At 38.2% G+C, this 20719-nt stretch overlaps 1 protein-coding gene across 2 annotated transcripts in view; it reads right to left on the bottom strand.

The window, feature by feature from the left end:
• The window catches only part of plxna4 (plexin A4), a 289939-nt gene extending 274106 nt beyond the window's left edge, over window positions 1-15833 (bottom strand). The window contains exon 1 of one of the 2 annotated variants that reach the window (XM_073868431.1): window positions 15728-15833. The gene's annotated coding sequence lies outside the window, so the exon portion shown is untranslated. Of the gene's footprint in view, window positions 1-11043; window positions 11567-15727 lie in introns of those variants that run through there. The other variant, XM_055191382.2, reaches the window with a different exon arrangement.
• Window positions 15834-20719: the final 4886 nt, after the last annotated feature.

The following is a 20719-nucleotide window of genomic DNA, read 5'->3' as shown; positions in this document are numbered from 1 at the left end:
TTGTACAGATTTTATTTTGTTTTGGAAAGTATTTAATTATTAATAAAAAATGCTCGATTATGCAACAGACATGCAACTTATTGCCTTCACGCAGTTAATTAATAAACAATCAGTATCGGCCTTTCTCGTGCTATTGCCGATATGCCAATGATTTCAAATTCATAAAAAAACAATCGGCCGATACATCGGTGCATCACTACATATATGCATTTTTCACCTTTATGCTTCATACATTTTATTTTAATGGTTATAGGGCTGCAACGATTAATCGCGTGTCCCATTTTAAAAAATCAGAGTCGTTTATAATGTGCATTTAAACACTCATTAAACAAAATCATTGAAAATATTCTTTATTATCATGAAAATACCTGAAACAATTTAAAGAACAGCTATATAAATATTCCTATAGACATAGCGTTTGTAATGCTACTTCTTCTGTGGCACAAAAGGAGTTTCTGCACGAGCGCGCCCCCTGGCTTTGGGATGTGCCGGGATTTCACCGTAATTCATTAAAATTCATTAATTGAGAAAACGCACATTTGCGCGATTAATCGTTACAGCCCTAAATGATTCATACAACTGTTATGTTCAAAGCTGTCTAATAGTCATCCAAACATAGCCTGATTGATTTGATTGGCTGTCAGTGAATATTTAATAGACGTCTAACCATAGCCCAAAAATAAATGAATGAAATAAATAAATGAATGAAATAAATAAATGAAACCAAACACCTTCTAATCACTGTTTACTTTGCTTATATGATGGAATATCATCTCGCATGTTATTTTGGCAAAAACAGGTCACCAAGTTTGTTTTGGCCAGAGTGGGTTACTCATAGCCGGACTATATTGGGTCTATTGTTAACAGCTACTGTATTGCTGGAGTACCACAGCTGTGCAACGATCCACAAAAATAAAGTTTACAAAATTGTAAGAGTAAATCATTAAAAGTAGACATAAGTCCTTGTTATTAAAATATGCAGTGTGAATGCTGAACCATAATAGACCTAAGACCTATAAATGGCAATTCCTTTTTTAATACTCCAATACTCTGAAAGCAGTAATGTGTGAAGATTCAGGGCCTAAATTAAATCACTGCCCCATTGAAGTCGATTGAAGACAGTGGAACGGGTTGGAAACACTTTCTAATTGCTAGGGAGGCTGCAAAGCAAGGTTTTAAAGAATCTGTCAGCACTGCCTCTGTTCCAGGAGAAAACCCATTTTCCTACAGACTCGCACAAGTGATAAATCACCGTTCAACATTAACTGTGAGACCAAAGGGAACGGCTGAGAGGGAGAGAATAGAGATGGAAAGTGTTTTGCAAAAGGTCACAACAAAAAGCAACTAAAATCGCGCCTCTAGCAAAGAAAAAATATTGCGTCTGCGTATATTACCGCTTGGAATGAGAAGTGATGCACCAAATAATAAAGTTGACAAAGCAACATGACAAGGTCAGCTAGTTTAATAAGACATTGGAGTGTATTTTTAAAAACAAATTGCTATTTTCCATTGGATAGCTTGGACTGGTACGCTACCACGCTTGCTTTGACTTGGTTTCCTCTTCCATTGGAGTTTAGTGTGGGGGATTATAGACTTTTGTTACAGCTGCTCCGCCTCTACTGCCATGACATCATCGTAAAACAATACGATACAAATAAACACTCAACATGGGAGCATATCGATGGAATGATGTTCTTGATTCACGGCATGTGGATGTTTTTCACCGCTAAAAGGGAGTTTGGGAACTTGTGCAAGAAGATGCCATCACTTTGCATGAAGGCGCAAGAGGGTAAACTAATCTTGTATTTAGCAATGATGCTGGTAGTGACGATTCTCTCTGACAAATCTACAGTGTTAAGGGCCATTTACATTATAATGATAACTATAACGTTAACTATAATGATAACTATATTAGTGGACAATAATTATGCTAATTCGCTCACGTGCGCACGCAAATCACTTGTCTTTAATGGCATTAACTAATACTGCATATTTCTTGTATTAAAAATTTTTGCAATTGTTTACATGTCACTGAATATGTAAATATGATGTTCTTGTTGCATTTACACAATGGGTAACAAGCAGATATCCTCAACGTGCTGCGTTTTGCTTAACTCTAAACAGTGAATCTAGTAGTTTGTGTAATCTAATATCTTACCTTTTGGCGTAGTCAGTGTGGTAGAAATAAAGCATTACATAGTGAATTTCACAGCAACTGCATCAGCGCTGAACACTTGAGGTAATTTTATGTTATAGACCTTCAACAATGAGTTTCTCCACTGTTATTTCGAGTGCGCGTTCACTTGAAGTTCAAATAGATTTTATTGGCTGTAAGGATGCATGATAAGGCGATACGTCCACGATAATTAATGCGAATTTGCCCCAATTGTCAGTGAACTACGGCTTTGTGTAGTAAATGCCGCTCCATCTGAAAGCAAGTGATGGCGATTTACTACTAATCAAGGAACCGGCTTTACTGACGAGATGCGTAATGACAATAAAAGGCGAATTATCACACATCCCTTATTGGCTGTCAATGGTTTATTGTTCATCAGGTGTGAAAAAACATTTCTCGGAAAGTGATCCCAACGATATCGTTCATCGTTATATTGTTATAGTTGTGGTGTGAATGGCGCTATTCTTTGTAATATAAAACTTTTTTTTATAGTTATCGTTATAATGTGAAAGGCCTTTACACATCACATTTTAGTATCATTAGCCTACGGCTCGCTTGGAACCTCAACCAAGGTGATACTAAAAAAGCATTGGGTACTAGTACAGTACACAATGGATAACCCCTCAATAGTGAGCTGCACTGAACCGTACTGGGCCGTCCTATCCGATTAAAAGCTCCAAAAATTTCTGCACCGATATTCGATTACTTCTACCGAATGAGATCTACCGATACCGACAGACATCAAGTTTTGCTTTTTACTCGTCGTTTTATTTTGTGAAATCCTAGAAGTGCAGAGCATACAAAATGCATAACTGTTGACATTAGCGGGGTCTCCATCCAAACGTGAAGCAAATCCTTTTAAAATCCGCCAACAAATGTAGTGCGTTTCCATCAAGTTGTTTGAGCAAATAAGGGCGGAATTGGTAACCTAGTCACCTACATTAAATAAAACAAAAATGGAGAAAGGCCTGCATTTAGTTACGATTGGGCAAGTTTTACATTTACTAGCAGTGCAGCTTGTAATTGCCAAACGGAATGCTGTGCACCAAAGAAATGCAGAATTTTTGATGTAGGCACTAACAGCAAGGGCATTGCAACGACGTTGGGCCCCATATATGGTAAAGACAACTTCGGTTTGCAACAACAAAATTTATTCGGCAAATGCGTTTCCATCTCCCATTATTTGCATTTACTCTATGTTGCATAGAGGGGAAAGTCAAAACTCACCTCAAGTAAGTGTAAAAACTTTTTTGCGAAATAAGTGATTTTTATTCCAAATTTGGCGTTTCCATTAGTCGTTACTTCAAAATGCGCATATAATCGGAGTGATGGAAACCCAGCTATTGTCACAATCACATTGCATGACTTCTGATGCATGTTTGGCTCCTTTTGATTGCCAGGATATAATCTCCCCTGATTATTGGCTGCATTTAAACAATCAGCCGACGTACGATAGTGGGAAAAATGCTTCTGTCTGCCGAATCTAATTATAGGCCGATATATCAGTGCATCCCTACTAGATACAGACCCTGGCACTGATAAAAGACTAAAGATTATTTATATATCATCACTGCTGTAATTAAAACAGCTGTATTGAAGAACCATGCTGAGCGTAGTCAATTTCTACTTATGCTTAGACTTTAAGTTACAGTATTCTTCTGACAACCGTAGCCATGAAAACTGATAATAATGAGATGATTCAGACACGTTACATGTAATTCCTCCAAAATATCTCCAATGAGTCATCAATAAGTACACACATTATCAAAGCATTTTGATTTACATCCCAAAGACGCGTTTATAAAGCCATCAGAGTGCCGAACTCAAAAGAGACCCTTTATGGTTTCCCTAGTCACACAGACAAAGGGGTAAAATCCCCCTCAATGGCAGCATTCAAGTACTGCTGACAATACCACTTGTATAAGCACACATACTGTCATACAATCAATGAAGAATTCACACTGTTAACAGCCCGGAGGCAAACCGTCATGTGCGTCATATGTAGAGATAATGAAGAACGGCACACAGAAGTTTCTTTGATGCGGGTAAACGTGACATACTGACTTTCTTCGCGCGTGAGTAGCAGACATTGCCACAGATGAGCTATTGTCCACCGCCGCTAGATTACACACCACTCGAGCATTGCAAGTGGCTATAAAAACACATGCAGATGAGCCTCATCAACATGCATTTCATACAAATCGAATGCAAAATGCCCCGTGGATGCCGGCACAATTTTTCCTGAACTTTGCCACAACTTTTTTTACCGAACAAGCTGCGCCTTCTGTGACTGGCGTAAAGCCAACCTTCCTCTCCAACTCATCTGCATACAGGACAGCTATTCGGTTTTTTTTATTTACCCTCTTTGTCAGAGCCCTTGGCGTAAACATAGGAGGGCTTTCAGTTGTGGTTTGGGATGAAGGAACTGTAATCCATACCTCTTTTCTTTCCTTCGCTGCCGTTGGTCAGGCTGTTTACTTTTGATTTTCTACATGTTTAAACGCATCACATCTCTTATGCGCCCCCTCGGGCCCTTGTGCATGGTGAACTTGCACAGCCGTTTTACGCAAGCTAAATCCCAGTGACACCGGAAAAGTGGAAATAACCTGGCTGTGCCATGCACGTTTAGTGCTGCCTCACGATTAATCATTTGCAGAATAAAGGTTTTTGTTTACATAATATATGTGTGTGTACTGTGTATAATAATTATGTATAAACACACACACACATACATGTATAAATTTAAGAAAAAAATATTTATAAAATAAATATTTATATATAAATATAAACATGTATATAACAGGGTTCCCACACCTTAATTAACTTTAAATTCAAGGACCTTTCAAGGACTTTCCAGGTCCAATACCCTCAAATTCAAGGACTAAATGTGGGGACACATTTCAAGTGAGAGCAAGGTTACATCGCATTACATTTTAAAATACATTGTTACAGTTCCCTTTCGAGGGAACTCGCGCTGCGTCACTGCGGTGATACTTTGGGGATCATTCCAAGGGTAAGTGCGTCTGAATGTGTATATCAAATTTAACCAATGGTGAGGCTTAACAACAAAGACAGGGTGACGCGGAGCCAGGAAGTATATCGCTACCTAAAATATTGCCAAAGACGGCGTTACAGGGACGCAGGAAGTATGGAAAGCGAGACGCAGCGTCTCGTTCCCTTCTCAGGGAACAACAGTTACATACGTAACCCGTGACGTTTTCATGTGTCAAACACAACTATGAAAAAAAGCATTTTGGTATGAATCAACATTCGCATACAAAAGATAAAAGCATTTAAAGTGACCAGTTTAGCATGTGTGCTTATAAGTCTAGAATTTTTATGATATTATCCTACACTACACAGGGAATAATATGGATTTTTTTACAGAAAACATCTTGCATAAAATAGATTCAAGCACTTTCAATGCCCTGTATCTATGTATGTATATTTTCAAAAACTTCCCAGGGTCTTGAATTTTTTTCACCAGATTCACAAACTTTTAAGGGTTTCAAGGACCCGTGGAAACCCTGATATAAACATGCAAATGTTGTGTGTGTGTTTGTGTGTGTGTATTTATACATAATTATTATACACAGTACACCCACATATATTATGTAAACGAAAACTTTTATTCTGCAAATGATTAGTCGCGACATGCAAGATGTCAACTGGACTTAAAAAAATGTGTGTGTCAATACCTATAAAGGAAGAATGAGGTGCCTTGGCCTAATATTCAACTCTGACACTGATGCATTGAACTATAGGATCACTTGGCATGAATGCCTCATACCCACATCACTGTCAGACTCACTAGCGCCCTCTAGCTGCAGTTGTGATTTGTATGTGTACGTGCCTGTGAGGAGACATTAAGTGGGATAATGGAGCTAAAAAGTCATGTTTCCATGGGAACACTTATGGATGTGAGAGTGGGTGGCGGAGGGACTGAAACTGGCTGATACAACAGAGATGCATAATGCACAGAATACAGAAAAAGAAACCTACACATCCACATGTCCACGCACAGATTGCATATACCGATACATCTGCTGACACACGCACACAGACGAGTTTGGATGCGATTTGTTGTACAGTACAGAAACCGACAACCTGGTTGTCAAATAGATGCACCTGTGCTTGTAGGAATCACAGGAGTGAAAACAGTTGGCTTGTAGACCAAATGTTACTGTCTTACCTTCACATAGCTCATAATACAAAAACTGACAGAGGAAAATGTACAAAGAGTCAACCTCGAAATGAGAATAGGGTCAGGGACATCTTATTCTGCTTAACAGGTGAAATAAACAAACCATTAAAACAGACATCAGTAGAGTCAAATAAATGCCTAATGCTTTTAAAAAGAGATTTTATGTATTTATGATAATCCTAAAATCCAATAGTGAAACAGAAGTAGTATTAATATTCTGCTGATGTCCCAAAACAAACACGAATCAGTAAAATACTGCCCCGTCACAATGCTTGCTATTGTACTTTAACCTGATATAAATCTGAATCACATTTATATCTTTACATATAACCTGACTTTGCAGTGCTAAAACAGAGACCATAATAAAATATATTTCATCATCAGATAAGCCGGGCATCTCAGACAGTACAAAAGTAATAAGATACGCACACCTGTCTGCGGTTCTCCAATCATTTCGTGCATCTGAAACAAAACTAATTTATTACCTGTCACACATGGCTTAGCAGAAGCAAACATAAAGGCGGCACACACGGATGTTGTTTTTTCCCTTTTTAATATAATCCTCCATACCTAACCCTTGGGAATATCTGCATCTGTACCAAAAACACATCCGTTCTGCTCTCTTTCTTCAGGTATTACTGAAACTATTCTGAGAGGTGACATTAAATTACCAACTATACATTCAGGCAGGCAATCATAACAATAATGATCTTCAAAACCTATAAAATTTTTACTCACTGACAAATTGTGTTTTGTTTTATTCATCTGGGCTGCAATTTAAACGCAAAATTGCTTGCTGGCTTCCAATCAAAAATTTCCAACCTTTGTCCACCTTTGTTTGGTCAAGATCATATAGCATGTGTGTATACTAAACATTTGACTAATAATAACAGCTCAGACTTTTCTCCCACAACAATTCCAGGTATTTACTCCATCCAGCTAAACCGGTCAGCCATATGCATTCACAATTCCCCAAAAGTTCAAAGCAACATATGAAGAGCTAAGATGCAAAACCCTCTATGTGCGCCGTCTGATATTTTTTTGTAAATGAGCATTTTTTATCAGACTCGTATGGATTCTACAAACAAACCAGTATTTTTGAATGGCCTTTGGGCGAGATTAAGCAGATTTGAGGCGAATTTGATAAACGTATAATACGTACAGAAAGCATTTGGTTAAAGCAACACTAAAGAGTTTTTGCTCTTTGCTCCCCCTACAGGTTAGAAGTGTAATTGTCCGTTACCACTGTCGTAAATACTTCAGCATAGCTGGCTCTGATTGGATTGTAGGTCTGCCGTAAAGCAAGTTTTTGTAGTTTTCACTCGAACTACAGGACCGCGACCCGATGGTTGGAAACTTCTTTAGTGCGGTTTTGGCCGATAGAGGGCTGCAAAGCGAATGATGATGGATGAACGACTGAAACTTTTTTGGAAACATTATTTTAAGGTAAAAAAACTCTTTGGTTGCTTTAATATCACCGTCTCACTTTTGCGGAGTTGGTGTTTAGCGGCTTTTGCACATTGCAAGTTTTATCACATAAAAACTTGAGTGGTCCCTCTCCGAATAAAATTGAGTGCTATGAAAACTTGGATATAGTCTTGGAAGCATTTGCAACAATGACCAATATTGACATGATTAACCTCTTTCGCCGCCATTGACAAGTTATCTCGTCAATTAAGAGAAAACGCTTCCCTGCCAATGACGAGTATTTCCGGCTTGCTGCAATACCGCTATTATCCACCAGGTGGCGCACTTCCGCACCTTGTAAAACCCGGAAGTATCGCCCTGGGGCAAGCAGCTGCATGTCCGTGTATGTTTTGATGATCGCTCTGAATTTGATCTCCATCAAAATGCAATTATTTCAACATTTGGTGTTTTTGAACCTACCCATATATGAGAGGTGATAAAAAGAGAACTAAAGGTAGGATGAAAGCAGAGGGTCTGTTCTTTCATTTAGTATATTGTATGTTTATATATTTAAAGAAGAACATTTTCTGGAAGGCATTAAAGTTTTATGAAAATCATCAAAAATGCTGGCGCCAGCTGGCAACTTTTAAAAATAAAAAACGCTGCTGGTGAAAGAGTTAAAGGACAGCAAAAAAGAAAATTATACGTAATACACCCTCAAAAACTGAAAGCCTCCAGATTAATAACGGCAGTCACGTGTGCAAAAGCGCTGACGGGAAGCCGAGTTTCATAGAAATGCCTCTCTCAGATCCTTTTGAACACACAATCACATGCGCGCACACACACACTGTGTGATGCGGGAACACACAGCATGAGTCTATTCTGAAGATGTCACAAGACTGTCATTCGCAATTCACACATTTACCTACAGATAAGCCCCACCCAGTGACACATATAATGCAGCAAATGACATGAGCATACAGTTGCGTGAAAAGACATTATCCCAGAATTGTGCCAACAGTGCCAAACGGCACCCTCAGTCATTACCGATACTCTTCAGACCTACAGTCTGAAGGTCTGTGTGCGAGTCAAACGGATTACAAAAAGATATGTGTTAGATTGTCTGCATGCTATTGTGTCTTACCATAGGGTTTCATGGTCAAAGCTTTAGTCAAGGCTTGAGATTAGCTTCAAGTCAACTCCTTAACTGCTATCTTAATTGGGGTACAGGTGAACATGCAAATGTCAGACAAAATGCTAACCAATGCAATCATCACCATAATAATCCAAATTCATGTGCCAAGTATAAGCACAAGAAAAAGCAAGAGATACCCCCTCCAAAAAGAGGCCTTGAACCTGATTGGCTGGCTAAAAAACATTACATCCTATAAGAACAGAGAGGGCGGCACTTTTTTGGAGGAACAGACAGAGAGAGTCATTCACCAGTTCCCAAACCAGTCATTCAGCCCCACACAGACACAACCCATCCGAAACTCTCTGTGTTCATATTAGAGCAGACTCTCGTTCCAACAACTCCATCTATATCAGATCCTTAATTATTGCCATGTACTGCATGTCCAAAATGAGCCAGAGACTTTAAAAAATGTCAATATAATATTTATCCTTGCTGATAGCACTGTGCTTTTAAAGGTCTCTGCGGGGGAAATCGGACAAGCACACAATCACGCATCCAAGGATAAAACTCTGCTGGAATGTGCTGAAATGATTAAGCTTTGTGTTTTATCACAGTCTGATGGTAGTTGCCGTTTCTCCTTGAGACTTGAGGGCACTTTGACTGCATAGCCATGTACTGAGTGCTTTGCACAAATTCTTTGACGCACACACTTAAGAAGGAATGAACAGGTAAAAACATAGAGGTCTCCATGCACGCACTCGCAAGAATGCATCATACTGTCAACTACCTATAGCTTTACACTAGCTCAGTAGAGAAAATCATTAACACAATCTACATTCATAATTTAAAATCAGAAATCTTTAGATACAGTCTAGCCGACTACAAACAAAATCTACACTAAAGTACGGCTAACCATAAGGTGACTGTAAACCGTTCTGACTCCAGAACAAACCCCACACAGTAATAACTCCAAAGATTGCATTCTTAGCAAACACTTACAATTTAAGGTAATGCCATGTGGCAAATCAGAGTGAATAGACAACACAGATGGACCATAGTAAATGGAGATGATGTGGCTGTAAGAGCAGTGAGTCTGCACTGGACTATCCTAACATAAGAAACATGTATTGGGTCCTCAGATAATCTATGCTGCATTGAAGCGGGCATGAACAGAAGTACACAGGGTTAACAAATGTTGCATCGTGGTCACGAGACAATGCCTACAAAAATGGTTAAGAGCAAAAGCATATAGCCAGTATCAATACAACGTATACAATCACAAACTTTCAGATAAGCATGATATGACTGGGACATCAAGGACATTTTATATTATGATAATGACCCTGATGAAATTCCTAAATTTCTGAAATGACGCACTTTAACAGAGACCCAAGGTCCTCCTGACACACACTGTGCCACTAACACGTTATCTTCAAATGCAAATCTCCACCCTATGCCGTCAGGTAAATCGCGCGGTGAGAGGAAGCACTCACGCACGCACGGAGCATAGGAAACAAGTTGCGCTCTGCTCGTGTCAACGCGCTCGCGGCAGCCGCGTGCCACTAAACGCTGCACAAAACGAACACGCTTCTTTAAACGGAATACTTTTCACTCTTTCCCCACCAAAAATCATCTCTGTACCGGTTCATCCCAAGCCTAGACTCGCTGTCAATCCAAAATAGCGTCCTGCGTTGCGGAGAAAGATGATCATCATGCAAATCGCACTTTTAATGTCTTTAATGTAGTCTTGTTTCACAGTATTAAACAGAATAACAAGCATGTAATATATAAATACATCAAGTCTTTGAGAGTCTTCGATACACTGCGCGTTATGCGTAAATCTAAATGCATTTTAAACGTTGCCGTTCTTATAATTCCACTGTTATTCCCAGGACACCTGTCGTTTAAAATTGTAGATCCGGAGAGTAAAATGATAAAAATCCTTTAACGCACGGGTGCGGATGGTGCATTGCCCTTCTCGCAGCACGCCCTTATACTATAGGTAACGCGCCTCGCTTACCTGCATTAACAACCTTTATGGTCACCGTTTCGTGGAATAACAAGTTCAAAATGATAAAAATGTCAATCCGGTTATACGGTTGTCCAATGTCAAACGCTTACCTGTTCCCGCTGCGTATTTCACCTCACCGCCGCAGTCGCGCTCGCACTGCGGATGATGGGCACCTTCACAGGAATCCCAACTCACTTACTCCAAAAACACAGTTACGCGCCCTTTAAAACATTAAAGCATTCGTTTGGGTGCGTTTCTAGTAGCAAAGACTTGTTTTAAACGATCGCCAAAATCCTCCGCGTTTAATCTCCACAGGAAGAAACGACAGAGCTGCAGAATCCCATCAGCGTTCAGCGGTGTCCTCTTCGCAGCGACTAATAAACCGAAGCGCTGGTGACCGTAAAAACTGCCGCTATAGTTTCCATCGTCACGCGCTGATTGACAGAATTTAAACCGCGTTAGAAGCGCCACCGGAATTCCGTGGGAAAGAAAGCTGCGTGCGCGCTGCAGTCGGAGCGGCTGTCTCGGAGTTTGCAGGTTCGCAGCTGACTCTCAAGTACCAGAGAGGCGTGAGTCAGTGGCTTTCTGCTGAGACGCAGCGACTGTCTTGTTCAACAAACCCTCCTAACTCGCCCGCAGTGACATCCTGAGGATGGCCGCTGATTGGGCTAATTGTAAAATCTCATTGGCTGCAATCAGGGCGCGCGTCTGGCATGAATGAGATGCACCCCAAATGTGTCTTTTAATGTGTATGTTTATGTATAATGCATTCATTCCGCCCTCAAAGGGATTTAGGGGAACACAATACTGCGGACAGAATGATCTACGGATTTGAATGTCTAATCTGCAAAATCATTTAGAGATGGAGAGATTAGGAGATAAATATATGATTAAGAAATAAAGACTGTGTTAGGAGATTAGCTTTATATAAACTTATTTACTTGCATTACCCTATTCATTGGAGATTATCTTATGCACACAAAATCTGCTTAATTTGAATTAGTTAAAGAAATTGATTCATGCATTTGCATATTTATATCATCCTGCCAACGTGACTAAAACAATTCATAAACATTACAGTCTGGATAATATTTTATTTTAATTCAAGACCTTATGTTGCTAACATGCATGCAGGTTTGTTTGCAGTGCACTGTGCAACTTTTAAGATCAATGATCTCTAAACTTTTGTACCTCCTGTAGGATTAATCCTGCTTGGCATCATAGAGGGGCAGACTCGATACAATATTCTTGTCCTATCTGGTCGCGCTTTCTGAACGCAAAGGGGCTCAAAACACTGCATCACAGCTCCACCTGCAGGCCCATATAATACTGCATAAATATCCCATATAAACACACCACTGTTTCTGCTCTGCTCTGTGCATCAGGCAAATCGACTCAAATCAGTACAATGCTGAAATGTAAACCAGCCATGTGCTTAAATATAATTAAAGGTCATCCAAGATTTTTTCTTTTTTAAAGTAATGTATTTTTGGGGGCATTTATTCCCTGTATTAGATAGACAGTAGAGAACATGATGTAAGGGGTAAAGGATCTTGAGCCGGGACTCAAACTCGGGTTGCCAAAAGTGCATCTGCAACACATGTCAGAGCACTGCCCACTACACCATCAGCTCCAAGATTTTAAATGCAATGATTGATGCATAACTTTTAAAAGAATTAGAGAAAGTCTGGAGAAACATGGCTTATTTAACAAAAATGATTTGCCAACATCACATTTGCCATTTCTTAAAGGGACACTCCACTTTTTTGAAAACATTTGATTCTTACCGTTTTGGAATCCATTCAGCTTATATCCGGGTCTGGCGGTACCACTTTTAGCATAGCTTAGCACAATTCATTGAATCTGATTAGACCATTAGCATCTCGCTCAAAAATAACCAAATAGTTTCGATATTTTTTCCTATTTAAAACTTCTGTAGTTTTTTTGTAGTAACTTCTGTAACTCTTCTATAGTTACATCGTGTACGAAGACCGACGGAAAATTAAAAGTTGCGAATGATATTATTAGGGCCCAAAAATAGTCCCCTGCTATTGGAAGAGACTAAGGGGTCTATTTTCAGCTGCTGCGTAATATCATTGCACCTCCTGCAGCCATGTTACGGCAGCAAAGTCCTTGATTATTACGCCAGAATGAGATTATAGTTCCTAGCCATATCTGCCTAGAAAATCTAAACTTTTAATTTTCCATCATTCTTAGTACACGATGCAACAAGTTTTAAATAGGATAAATATCTAAACTATTTGTGTGCAATGCTAATGGTCTAATCAGCTTCAATGAATTGTGCTAAGCTATGCTAAAAGTCATAGCGCCAGACCCGCAAATCAGCTGAATTAATTCCAAAACGGTAAGAATCAAATGTTTAACTCTAGGGGAGCTGGAAAAGATATTTTCAAAAAAAAAGTGGAGTGTCCCTTTAAATTGTAAAGCGTTAAGTGAAATATGTGATTGGCTTGTCTGTACTGACAACACTTGGGAATATGCAGAAAAACACTCAGGTGAATTGTGCATTGAATATCTGTGAAGGGTGAGCTAATAAATTCCCCCGAGACACCAGTGGTTGAGTTTTGAGTCAATGTTAAGGCTTGGGTGTTTACATGTTTAACACTGTAATTAAGCAAAGATGCCTTAATCATCTAAGTTCATCTAAGTTGTGTATTCTTCACAAAACATGCACACTCTAAAAACAAACGGTGCTATATAGCACCAAAAGTGGTTCTTTGCTCGTAATCATAGAAGAACCGTTTTTAGTGCCATATAGCACCGGTGAAGCACCAGTGAAGCACCTGTGTAGAACCATATAGGGGCCATATAGAACCACTATAGCACCAAATATGGTTCTACATAGCACTATATGGTTCTACCCAGGTGCTTCACTGGTGCTTCACCGGTGCTATATGGCACTAAAAACGGTTCTTCTATGATTACGATCCAAAGCAACAGTTTTGGTTCTATATAGCACCGTTTGTTTTTTTAGAGTGCAGTTTAGGTACATTTAAGTTGAAAGAAGTTCATATACACCACATTAATAAGCAAGTGTGGTCTGCTTTGGGTACACTGTATACAGTGTGAAAAAGAGCCTATAGATATAGGACATTTAAATACAAGTCAACTGTGCAATTCATCTTAAATGACAAATAGTCAATATACATGTCTATGGTATAATGATGATAAATGCTTATGTTATGCTGACCCTATAGACACATTTCTAAAGTCTCTATATATTAAAGCGTGTTTTAGATTAAACAATCATAAATAAGAGAGTATTCTCTGTGAATTGTTTTACAATACTAATAAACATCAATCATAAGAATTCATAAAGTATACAGACTCAAAATGATTACAGACTCTAAATGACAACAATTCATTATTTTCTTCTAATTAAAAAAGATTAGGAAAGAACGATGAGAAAATCTAAGTTATCTTAAAACAACACAGGATTATGCTATTGAAAGAATTGTCATCTGTGAAGAACATTGACCTTTTAATGAATCAATGCAAAGGCTATGAATCAACATTGAATATGTCTGTAATAACACCAAAGTTCTGATGTATAATTGTAATCCATTGACTGAGACTACACAAGGGTCAACTTTGTAATCTGTTACACTTTTAGTCCTTGTCCCATGTGGTTAGAACATGTCAAATACAATTCATTTAAAGACAAAATAAACAATTTGTCCATTTAAACACACACTCTATTAAAACGGATTTGGGACCCAATATTGTTCATTTTTTTCTGTCCGTCTGATCAATAGGCACAGGATGTAGACCATGTACAGCCATTGGTAAGCAAGGTCAAACTACTGTACAACTAGGCAAATAGGAAGTCAGCATGTTTTACTTAAATGTCTGTTGTTCATACTATTAAAGATATGTTTTTCTATATTCCATCATTTATTTTGGAAAAACCTTTTGTTATGAAGTATTTTTGACTAGAGTTTAGATGGGTATGATCTAGTGCCCCCTCAACCCATCAATTGTTTTTAGTGATTTTGTGTCAGTTCCTCTAAATAAGAATCTAGTTAAGATGTATTATTCCTGTTCATGACGTAAAGGTACAATCTTGTGTCCCTCAACTGATCCGTTAAGTAGATTTAAAGTCCATATATTTTTGCCCACTGCAGATGGATTCCTCAGACAGGTTAAGCTTGCCGAGGAATGATCAATGTCATTGATTGGAGTGTTTTGTGCCCAAAAGAACAGCTTAAAGGATGCTGAGCAAGAGTGCAAACTAGAGGACAGGCTAAAGTGCTCCCATGAGTAACTGGAAAAAGTTTGGGGTAACTGGCTTTATATTTTATAAATACTTTATAAATTAGCCAATACTGGCTAAATCTGGCGCATTTTACATATCTATGTAGTAGCCTATTATTAATGTGCACTGACTAAATAAAATAAAAATAACAAAATAAAGTATGTGATTGGCTTGCCTATAGCCTAGCCTACTGGTGAACTTTTTAAAAATCCTTTTGATGAAATCTTTTTAAATTGCTTTGAAACATCAAGTAGGTGTTCGGTGACTCGGCGAGTCATTTGAATCGGTTCATTTACATAACTCAATTGATTAAATTTTAAATTCAGTTTAGAGAAAAAAGCGTTTGATTATCGGCATATTTTTGTAGTAATTTCCACACTCACATATAAATTGTCCCTGACATTGTTTACATGATAAATAAACTTGAAACTTGAATGCGAAATTGGTGCGAGACCACAGCCAAATCATAACAAGCGTATGCACGAGCTCTCTCTGTCAAAACAAACACATAGGCCTACCTTATTATCACTTGTGTGGTGCTTCCCTTGATGGCATACTTTATACGGGTTTTACTTCAAGAAATTGAAGCATGTGTCTTAATATCCGCTGGCGTATTAACTTCAAAGCTCAATCGACTCCTCAGCGTTTGCTTGTTCGACTTCGTGCGGCGCCGCTTGAACTGACAGGAGGATGACGTCACAGTGCCGCGAGAGCAAGACGAAATTACACTTCGTATGACTTCTCGGATTGTTTTCGCAGTACTTTGACGTCATCCTGCTGTCGGTTCTTGCAGTGCCGCATGAAGTCGAACAAGCCTCTTCATTATGATGAGCAGAACATCGATCTAATCAAGATTCGGGGTGGGCGGAGCTACGCGGCGCGACACTACCATTAGTTAGTGATGGGAGAAATGAAGCTTTTCGAAGCTTCGAATCAATTGAACCAATTGCTTCGAAAATTGATTCAGTTTTTCGAAGCAGCTCGAAACACCACACACGCTGTCGAACCCTGCTGGTCAAAATAGTGTAAAAGCAGATATGTCCAAACATTTTACACTTTTTTTGACAAAATAATAGCAAGATTTGTATTAAAATATGTTTAAAAAAAACTTAATTAAGACATAGTTAAAAGTCTACTTTGACGTCATCCGGCTGTCGATTTTTGCGACACCGTATGAAGTCGAACAAGCCTATTATTGCAGTCTTCATAATACAGAGAAATAAACTTATTTTCTTTAAATTATTATCATTGTATGTAGTTAAAATGTAGTTAAAGTCCCTACAAAATCAAAACTGAAGTTTTTTGGACTTAATATAAGGGATGATATTTTATAAGAATATTTATAAACTACTGTGCTCCAAAAACATGGCAAAATTCTATTTAAAGATATACAGTAAGCATTCAAAACGTACAGCATCTCATCTCCGATAATACGGATGAACAATTTCTACGTATGACATCATAGTGAACTTCAGCTGCTCATCAGCTTCCAGGCTAAAGTAAGCTATATTATTGGCTACTGGCTATTTTAAAAGGTGAGGAGCCACTATATGTCCCTTCCCAAAAACTTTCTGTTTCAGTAAAAATTATGTCAAGATGTCAAACAAAGCTTTGCATCTCAAGGCATGTCAGTGTCTTTAAGTTGATACTTTTAGTTTCCCAGCACTGGATGTTTCTGTACTCTGATTTATACAGCGGAAACAGTGACTATGTTCTTGTATCAGTAAATAGGACACCTGTCAGGGTCTCATGAAAGTAAGTGACCTAACATAGATGACTTTGAGATCAGAATAGAGAGTTTAAGCACACATCTTAGAATTCGAGTAAGAGAGAGAGAAAGGTGGGCAGTGACAGAGGTTGCACGTACCAACTACATAATATCCATTCAGCAGTCATTATGGGGCACCATGCTGGATTTATGCTATTAAATCATGCATACCAAATGTGTATCCACACACTATGGTCAATTTCAGAGTCATTTTACACCATGGACAATAATATTTATGGCTCGGCAGTGACAGGAAAGGATTTATAGTGTCTCCCTTTATAAATGTCTCCACCCCCTTATCGGCTGCTTTTTGTCTGTGTTTCAAAACTGATTTCTGTCTGATGCACATCCCTCTGCTGTGCACAAAACCTGTTCTTGTGGTCTATTTAGCCATATCATTTGTGTGACCAACAACCAGGGCTAAATGAATGCCAACATTGTGAGGTAAATGTATGTAAAAGGAGATGTTAAAAATTATAATTTTGCGATGGACTTGAAAGTCTGGAATAATGATACCCAGTAGACTCCCAGTGGGTCGGCCGGTCCGCTTTACTGTACCTCTTGACAGTTAGTCGATTGCTATCTGGGTAAAATGTGAACTTAATATAACAGATAAAAGAAAAGTTGTGTGAATTCAACAATAACACCACCACAAAGGAATTTTTCATATAATATTTTTACTCTGGATTGCGATGTGTGTTTCTTTTCGAAGCATTCCCCAATGTCTCAATATGGCATCATAGCAATGATCTCACCATTCTGCTGAATTTGGACTCACATACACAAAATTCCTGTGCATACCCATGACTGTCGTCAGTGTTCCTCGCACACAGCTGGTCGGTCCATCCTCTGGGTCAATGGCAATCATTGTGTGTGTTGTGTGTCTGCCTGGGACAGTGTCTTTTGGAGAGATTGGTATTGAAGAAAAGGTTATAGTTGGTCTTGCAGGCCTCCCAGAAGCATACATAAAGATTTCAAAGAGAACCTACCTTCAAAATCTGCTATCATTTGCATGGCTAAGACGCGTCGAGCGCCCGTAACCCAAGGCTGTAGCGATAAGTTACAAACACGTCTTCACCGAAAACTTGTTCATGAGAATCTCCAGAACGTTCCTCTGCCTCAGGCTATTCAATCACACCTGCCGAAGATGAGGTTAACACACCAGCTATGTGTCAATTCATGGTGCGTATTGCTGCATGGGCTGTATGGCTCTCTTGCGTGAGGTTTGTTTATGGCTGTATATCCTAAAAAGTCATGTTTTGACCAAAGCCCCAAGCATACACTGGAAGCATGTAAGTCCTACTCACAAGAGCGCCATTTGAGGCAATGGAGAATAACAAACCCGGTCATACAAATTAAAATAGACATATCATGAAAATCAGACTTTTTTGCTATAATTTGGTCCCCAGTGCTTCTATCAACCTAGAAAATGCGATAAAGATCAGTCCAGTAACTTTGGTAAACCATTCTCTGCAAGCATGTAAAAAAATAGCTTTTTGAAATGTGGCTCCCCTTGTGATGTCAGAAGGGGACAATACCGCCCCTTAATCTGCACTATCCAACCACGGCACTGCCATTTAGTGCAGAGATCAGCTCATTTGCATTTTAAAGGACACACCCAAAATGACACATTTTGGCTCACCCCAACATTTAATCATGCTATAATAAATGATCTAAATGATATTTTGAGCTAGAACTTCACATACGTACGCTGGGAAGACCAAAGATTTATTTTACATTTTAAAAATGTCTTGTGAAATGTCACCTTTAACATATAGATTACTTGATTACTTATAGATTAAAATGCTTAAATAGTAAAAAAAATGCTATGTTATTATAAATTATTTTGGGGGTATTTCTAGTGTTGTTTGATTGTTTTTATTGCATTCTTGTGAGGTTGGTGGGGTGTTATGAGTGATTATGCACCACAGTTTAATGGGATCTTTGTAATTATTTGATACTTGTTTGAAGTTGAAATAAACACAGCACTCTCTTACTTTCCTTTTTGTATAAGAAAACATTCAGTTGCAGTTGATTTATGGGGTGCTAGACCTGATTTCATTTACATCATATCTCTCTTGATTTATTGCTGGTGATGTTGAGTCTCTTTCTCTCTCTCTCTCTTTTTCGGAGGATACACTGCCACGCATAATACAATTTAAGACAATGTACACAAAGACATGGGTGTATACAAAGGAAAAGAGGCAACTCCTTATTATTCTTCTGAAACATTTGCAATGGCTTTTATACAGGCGAAAGATGCATTATATGATTAGACGTCAATCCATCACAGGTCATTATGATGAACTGTCATGTGGTCAGGGTCCCTGGGTGTACATTTTTCTTTGTTAAACTAATTACTGATCTCAAACTGCTGACAGATGGATGATGAACGTATATACACAAAATATTAACTATTGCTGCTGTTTTTTCAGATGGTAGCTTTACTGCATCCTGCATAGACAATCACAAACATTAGTATGCATCATTGTTGTCACATAACTTGATAATATTTGATGCAAGTTTAATGGAGTAAGTCTTATCCAAACATCATTTTAGAAATGAAAAATCTAATTTAATCAATTTGTTTAGAAATTAAAAACGGTTACTTTGCATTTCTCTATATGCTAATACTTATAAATAAACATTTGTACTGGAATTGAAGTGCAAGTCAAGCTCATTGGGATAAAGTATTCCATGTAAACCATGTTGAAATTTGCTGTTCGCATGAAGATTAAAGTGTTTACAGTATATTGCTTAAAAAAAAGTAAGAGTACAAATGTATGTGTGATGGAAATTATATAGTAAATGGTGTCATAAACATTGGTGGATGTTTTTAATTTAGTGCTTAAGTTTAATTTCCCAGAATTTGGATGTGAAATTGTCTGCCGAAACGGTCTGTTCAGTCTAAAGACATGGCAACAATTTTACCGTAAACGAGAAAGGTTTAATGTGGTTTGGCTGTTTGTTTTGGACTTTTGAAGAAGGTTTTAAAGTCGTTTCACTGTAAAAAAAAAAAATCAGAAGAAATTACAGTGTTACTTGCAGCCGGTTGCCGGTAACTTACCGTAGATTGAAATTTATGTTATTTACATTTTGTTCAAAGTTAAATGAACATTAAACATTTACATGTCTTTGTCTTTACAGAGTAAAACTAAAATAACAGCATCAAGCAAAGCATTCTGTGAAACAAAATCTGAAGCAAAAAACAATAAAAGGTTGATGATGATTTTGGTTCCCAGAATGCTTTGCATGAGGCTGTTATTGTATAGTTTTATTCTGTAAAGATAAAGACTTGTTAATATTTAATATTTATTTAACTTTGAACAAACTCTTGCCAGTAAATATCATACATTTAAATCTACAATAAGTTACCGGCAACCAGCTGCAAGTAACACTGCAATTTCTACGAATTTTTTTTACAGTACGTAAACGTGATTCTGTAAAAACGGTTATGTCATGTTTTTGCGAGTATAACCAAAACAACAATGACGGCCTACAGGACTGTGAGTGCTTCTCAATTCTTATTTGTGCATCCTCGTTTCCTTTCCTCGGTTCCTTTCCTCGAGGACAAAGGAGATGAAGCATTAAGTGAAATGGGATATGCTTATTCCTCACTCTCTGTATAAAGCACAATCTCTATTATCAAATTATCAAGTGCATTTAAAACCCAAAATATTTAACGAGTAAAGTTCATAGCCTTACTACGTTAAAATAAAGTGCTGTAAAATGAATATGTGTG

This window comes from Misgurnus anguillicaudatus, chromosome 1 (assembly GCF_027580225.2).
Source record: "Misgurnus anguillicaudatus chromosome 1, ASM2758022v2, whole genome shotgun sequence".
Lineage (NCBI taxonomy): Eukaryota > Metazoa > Chordata > Actinopteri > Cypriniformes > Cobitidae > Misgurnus > Misgurnus anguillicaudatus.
This window is presented reverse-complemented; position numbering and strand designations above follow the sequence as displayed.